Consider the following 7,699-nt stretch of genomic DNA (forward strand, 5'->3'; position numbering starts at 1 on the left):
ACTAGACCACTTTCTCACACCATTCACAAAAATAAACTCAAAATGGATAAAGGACCTGAATGTGAGACAGGAAACCATCAAAACCCTAGAGGAGAAAGCAGGAAAAGACCTCTCTGACCTCAGCCGTAGCAATTTCTTACTTGACACATCCCCAAAGGCAAGGGAATTAAAAGCAAAAATGAACTACTGGGACCTTATGAAGATAAAAAGCTTCTGCAGAAACCCATGGGGGAGGGGAAGGAAAAACAAAAAAGAGGTTAGAGTGGAAGAGAGCCAAAGCATAAGGGACTCTTAAAAACTGAGAAAAAACTGAGGGTTGATGGGGGGGGGGAGGGAGGGGAGGGTGGGTGATGGGTATTGAGGAGGGCACCTTTTGGGATAAGCACTGGGTGTTGTATGGAAACCAATTTGACAATAAACTTCATATATTGAAAAAAAAAAAAGAAACATGTGTTGAAGAAAGTCATGACAAAAAAATCTGACAATTGAAATAATGAACAAAAATCCGTCACCATATCAGCCAAAGATATTATTACAATGTATAAACTGATAAGAGAATAAAAAGATACTTTAAATTTGAAATAATCTGAAGATTCATGACCTATGTGTTTTTTAATGATCAAGGTCAATTTGTTTTCAAGGTTTCCAAAGTTTGAAAAGATATTCAGTCCTCCAAAAGATTTGAAGGAAGAAGACCCAATGACCTTGTTGTTGTACAGCAGACCCATACTGGGGTTCAGGAAGTCTGGGTTCTACGCTTTGTACTCCCAGCAAGCAGCTTTGTGCCTCAAGCATATCATTTAATTTGCATTTAGATTAATTTTTATGTAATATACTATGTAATGTCTAATGTTCGAAATGCTAAAGTAAAGCATGCCATATCATACAGATAGCAATATAATCCACAGTAACATAAGAAGTATACATGGTATTATGATGAATAATACAAGGTATATTCAAAGATTATCTTGAAAATTCTTTTTAAGTTATCCAATAATTATTTGAAGGCCCCCATATGTAGCAAGGCTTCAGAAAAACTGATTTTTCCTCTTGAAAATGTATTTGATATGATTGAACGAAGACTTGGTATAAATCAAGCTTCCTAAGTAATTATAGAGAATACATAGGTTGAGTCCATAACATTCTGATAGCCATGGTTTGTTAGAATGTAGAATATAGTCTCTACACTTGAGCAGGAAACAAATATTTTAACACAAGTTATAATTATTACAATTAAGTATTCTCAGACTACGTTGGGGACCTGGAGGAGATCTCAATGCATACTACATTATAAATTTATTGTGTTGGACGCTCCTGCTTATGATCCATATCTAGTTAAACATTGATATAAGGGTCCCTGCTAAAGAATACAAGAGACTTTTATAATACGGAAATAATTCTTACAAAGAAACAGAGTTTTGAGTTTCATGAGAAACTGGAGCTCACAGGTTCCAAGCTTTGTAGATTGGGAGATCTAAACAAGTAGATTAAATACTGATTTGAAAGTCTAGTCTTGGTGATCTAGGAAGAAAGTATAAGCTATGATAGTGATATGTACTGTTAGATCAAAGTCTGAGAATTAGATAAAGCATATTAGCTGAAGGAAAACAGATGAAGCGGGTGTTGGGGAAATAATTGAGGTGTGAGTTAAGCAAGTGAAGTGACTAAAAAAGAGGGTTTTTGCCTAATTAGACCATAGTCTTAGTTTCTGGTATTCTAGTTTAGTGTAGTATTCGTCCAGAATTTTCTTTTATTTTTTAGGAAAGTATTATTATTAAAAGTTGCACTAGAATGAGCCAAGAATAAAGATAGAAGAGATAACCATAAAGGACATAATCAGATGAGTAATAAAATATGAATATACGGTGCATATTATATCTTAAAATTGCATAATTATTGTATATTGTAAACGATGTTGATCTAGATAAACTTTTCCCAATAGCTATTTATAGTTGTGCTATAAAATAGCTATAGTTATGCAAGAAAATTCCTTGTTCTTAGGATATGTATTGAAGTATTTAAAGGTCAAAGGTCATAATGTCAAGCTCTTATTCTCCAACATTTCATTCTCCAAAAATTGCATTAATAATATAAATTATTTAGAGAAACAGATAAAATTTTTAAAAATTATTAACAATAATTGAATACAGGTAAAAGGCATATGAGTGTTTATTGTGCTATTCTTGCAAAAAAAAATTTTAATAAGAACCTATAAATATATGTTGTATGCCCTTCCCCAAAATAGGTCAAATGGGTTTGGTAGCCCTCCACCTTGGACTTCCAGGTTCAGGTATGGTTTTACCTACTTGTATGTGAGATCCATGTGCAGTGGACAGAATTATCATTTTAATACACAACTAAATCTGACAGATGACTTACAAAAGCTGGACTCTCTCTTTCTTACCCTTTCCTTGTACACAGCCCGTAATAAAGTCTGACTAGTCTTCTGACTGAACCCTAAATCACGATTAATGAGGCAGATTGTAAGAAGTCTGAATTGAAATTAGAGTTGCCATGCACCAAAGGCAAAAAGTTTACAGTTTCAGATTATTGCCTGATAAAAGTCAACTTTTTTGTAGCAATATAGTATATTGCTAGTATAGAATCTCCAAACACAGCATTCACAATATTCAGAATTACAATCCAAAATTATTTAACATAGCAAGAATAAAGAATATGTAACTCATTCTTAAGGAAAAGACAATTAACAGATACCTAGCATAAGATGATGCAGACCTTGAATGTATCAATTGCAGACTTTAAAAGCAGCAATTTTAATAATATTCAAAGGTAAGAAAAAGTGTTCTATAATGATTGAAAAGATAAACCTCACCAGAGTTAATACAATATGTAAAAAATACCTAATGAAAATTCTAGAATGAAAAAAGATATTGTCTGAAATTTAAAAAATTAATTAATGGGTATATTAATGGAATGGGGGCATATTAAAATCAATTAATAGAAATTCAACACAAGGAAGAAACCACTAAAAGTTCTTTTTTTGAGAGAGAGACAGAGGGGGCACAAGTCAGCAAGAGGAAGAGAAAGAGAACGAGAGAGAAAAAGGAAGGGCTCACCGGAAGCGGAGCTCATGTTTACCCGAAGTGGGGCTCCTGTGTTCCCCCAAAACGTGACCCATCCTCACCCGATGTGGAATTCGAACTCATGAACCTGAGCTGGAGTCAGATGCTTAACCAGCTGAGCCACCCAGGTGCCCACTACTAAAAGTTGTAAGACAAAAGAATAGAGTCTGTGGAAAATTTTAACTTGCAGAGAATGAGGCAGAGAAGCCATTTGAAGAAATAATAACTGAATTGTTCCCAAATTTGTGGAAGAGCATATATTTACAGATTCAATCAGCTAAGCATAAATCTAACAGCATATCGCTTATAATGATAAAAAGAAAATCTAGAAAAAACACAGAGGGAAAAAAACTGATGTATTATATAAAGGGAACAGCAATCCAAATGATCACGGATGTTTTATCAGAATCTATGAAAATAAAAACACAATGGAACACGATTTGTATAGCACTGTGTATAGACTGTGAAAAGATCAGTAACTGCATTTAATTTAGAGCAACTCTGAAGTAATACAAAACTGATAACTCAAAAGCAAATAGATAGAGTCTGCTGCTTAGAAGAAACTGGATAGATTCCTATCATAAATTTTCTTGAATCTAGAAAACTGAGATCATCAAGCAGCCAGATATCCTGAATTCTAACTGGTGCCAGGACCCCGGAAGAGAAATGGGGCACAAGAAATTTTCACCTTTGTCAGAGTACAGGGGGAAGATGAGGCTTCCCTGAAAACCAATGGGAAGAAGACAGCTTAAACTTGAATGGATACTTCAAGACCAAGTGTGAGCTAGCATAACTTAGTAGCCCTGGAGTTCTGAGACCCAAAGGTGGTCAGTCCTAACCCACTCCCCAGCTCTTCTCCACGTGCCTTCCACCAAGTACTTGGAAGAACTCGCACTGCAGCAGAGACCTACAAGAACCTTACTCAATGATAGGTATGCAAGAAACCTTGCTTGGTTCCAGACCCTTCTTTCCTTTGAAGCTAAGCTGTAAGTCGCTAATGAAAGGAGAGAAGCATTCCTGGTTTCTGGAACAAAGCAAATACTCAGTGACTGAGAAATGTACAAAAGCAAGAGCTATCTGCCGTGGGTGGCTGGGAGTAGGGAGAGAAAAACCATTTTGAGCCTATAGCCTCGCACTGAGACCGGGCCGAGGTCTGCTGTCAGAGAGGCAGGGCCAGGAAACTCACCGTTACCAAAGACTTCTCATCGATGCAAAGCTCAATTTTATGGATACAAAAAGAGAAAAGAAGAAGCCTAAGAAAGTCTTATGGCAGAGGCCCAAATGCAGTCACAGCCTAGACTGAGGTTAAAATAGAAGGAAGGAGAAGCCCAGGCCCCATCACAACCCTTGAACTGAACGAGAAGCAACAGTGGTCTATTATGTGATGAGGGGACAGAACACCGAGAGCCGTCTCCTCAGTGGGGAAGACATGTAGTGGCTGCTGAAAGTTGAAGGTGCAGCAGGACATCGAGAAATAGGTCACCCCTGGTGTTAAGCCAAGCACAAGGTGGGAGCAGCCCGATGTTAAAGGAATTTGTCATTTATGATGCAGCGAAGGCAATTACTAGAAAAATAAAACCAAAACCCAGACCAATGACTGACCAGACTGACTCAAAACCTCACACTGAAGACCTTCCAGTAGAAGAGACAGGTGCATTTCTGAGCATGAGTATTAATGATGTCAATGTTTACTCTTAACGTTAAATCAAAATGTGTGAGTCATACAAAAAAGTAAGAACAGAGTAAGGAAACAATCCACTGTCAAGACAAAAATCCAGCGTATAGAATTGGATCCAGAAAGGACACAAACGTTGGAATTATAAGACAAGCCATTTAAAACAATTATGACTCTTTTGGTTTATATCCAGCTTAATAATTAATACACCTACTTTCACTTTCAAGAGTGTTTTGATTTGGGCAGTAATTTACATGATCATCCATCTTACTTGTAAAGATTTCAAATTTTACCTCCTTTAAACTTCACCAAGGATTGTGAATCAGAAATTATTATTATTATAATAAAAATTATTATTATTATAATAAAACTTACTTCAGTGAGCATAAAAACTTGCCCAAATTGCATATCTAGAGATTGTGTTGTTATTCAAACAGAGCACATTTGATTTAAAGTCTCAACTTTACCATATTAAGCATCACTGAGTTATACAAGTTTTAGATTTTGATACATTTCTCCTCTGTTAGCATAGACGTTAAATAAATGATTATTCTACCTAATTTATAAAACATACTGAAAATCTCATGTCCAAGGTCTCGCATGGTTTTCTCCACAAACTGAGATTCATTTGGGTAGAGATTAGGTTCTTCTGATCTGTTTCCCATATATTTTCAGCTGTTTTTTCAGACCTAGTCATTGATCTTTCTTATTATTTCCGAGTTTAATATCATAGTATGCAAAGAATTTTCTTTTGGATGCACTGAATTGTAGTCACCATCAAGGGAGAAATACTTGTACCTTCTGATCAAAGCCAATTCCCAGCCAGAGCTTCAGAATTAATTAAATTGACCTCAAAAGCAACAGAAAAGTAAACAGTCTGCTACAGTGACAATAACATAAAAAGAATAATGAAAGTATATCAACAAAAACAACTAGGAAGAAATAAAATATTTCCCTCTTCTTTCTTTTTAATTCACAGTTGCAGGAATGAACATTTTTTACTTATTGATATTTATGCAAATTACATGTCCAGTTTACACTCAAAATTCTAAGAATTTGGTATATTGTAATCAGGAATTAGATGGAAATAAAAATATCATTAAAAAAACACAAGTAGATATCTCTTTAAGGAAGCATTCAGTTTGCTGTGATAATGGCAATGAATTCCCTGATCAATAAGATGAAATTCATCAGATGATTTCTGCTATCAAGTTAAACTCCTGTAGGAGACATTAGATTGAGCAGGATAAAAAGAAACCAACTCTAAGTAGCTTTCTAAAAGGATTGTAATTTCTACTGTCAGATCACAAATCTGTATAAAACCAGGAAATGATAAACTCACATATAATGTGAATTTTCCCCATAGCTGAAGATTAATTACCAACAATAACTTTCAGCAAGCTAAGCTAAAGGCTTTTCTTGCTTGCTTACATCCTTATCAGAGCCATATTTTATTGAAAATCATACTGAATTTATTATGCCTTTCTGAACAGAGTATATGAAACAAAATCCTATGTTTTTGCTGCTGTTGAAGTAGAATTTTGCTGTTGCCTCCTTATTTCTTCAACATTATGCTGTAAATTGCTGGGTGTTGCTGTCTATGGTGTTATTTCCTCTGCCAAAAGATGTCTTAATCTTGGTTTAAGAAACAGTCTTATCAATTATTCTTTCCCCAAATTTTTATAATAGGTGGCCTGCTTCTCATTTAAAATGAATCATGCATTTGATGTTGTATGTAAAGACTAAATGCCAAACCCAAGGTCATGTCGATTTTCTCCTATATTTTCTTTTCTTTTCTTTTCTTTTCTTTTCTTTTCTTTTCTTTTCTTTTCTTTTCTCTTTTTTTATTTTTTTTAACATTTATTTATTTATTTATTTTAGAGACAGAGAGAGACAGAGCATGAGCAGGGGAGGGGCAGAGAGAGAGGGAGACACAGAATCCGAAGAAGGCTCCAGGCTCTGAGGCATCAGCACAGAGCCTGACACGGAGCTCGGACTCAAACTGCAAGATCATGACCTGAGCCGAAGTCAGACGTTTAACCGACTGAGCCACCCAGGTGCCCCTTTCTTTCAGATATTCGTAGCTTTGCATTTTACTTTTAGGTCTATAATCCATTTTGGGTTAATTTTTGTATATGATGCGTGGTATATGTCAAAGTTTTGTTTTATTTCGCTTTGCATATGGATGTCTAATTGTCTCAGCACCCCTTGAAAACCTATGCTGTCTCCCTTGAATTGTCCTTGCATCTTTGTCAGAAACAAGTTGACTATACTTGGGAGTCTATTTTTTATCTCTGTATTCTGATCTACTGATATATGATATCAACTCCAAGTTCTCCAATACCACACTGTCCCAATTAGTGTAGTTTTATAATAAGTTCTAAATCAAGTGACGTGGGTTCTGCTTGAGTGCTGAGATCAGTGCATGGGAGCTCAGAATTATTATGGTTCTTCTATTTCTTTTGTCTTTCCAGTATACTTAAAATCACCCTGTCAGTATCTACCACAAAGATTACATTGAATTTATAGATAATATCAGGGGAAAATGGGATCTTAACAATATATAGTCTTCCACTCTGTAACCCTTTATATCTCTCCAGTGCATAATCCATTGAATTTACAGTTAACTACTTCATTCTTTGTGCTACTGCAAATAATATTGATTTTTAAATTTTAGATTTCAGGTGTTCATTGCTAATATATAGAAATACAAATAATTGACTTTTTAATGTCGACTTTGTATCTTGGGATCCTACTAAACTCACTTGCTAATTCTAAAAGTGTGTGTGTGTGTGTGTGTGTGTGTGTGTGTGTGCATGTAGAATCTATGTTGTCTGTTAATAAAGATGGTTTTATTTCTTGTTATTGATGTGTAGTTGACATACAATATTTCTTTTCAATCCAATGCGATTGATTGATTGATTGATTTTGGCCTCATTGC

The sequence above is a fragment of the Panthera pardus genome, unplaced genomic scaffold (genome assembly GCF_024362965.1).
Source record: "Panthera pardus isolate Hobbes unplaced genomic scaffold, ASM2436296v1 HiC_scaffold_17, whole genome shotgun sequence".
Lineage (NCBI taxonomy): Eukaryota > Metazoa > Chordata > Mammalia > Carnivora > Felidae > Panthera > Panthera pardus.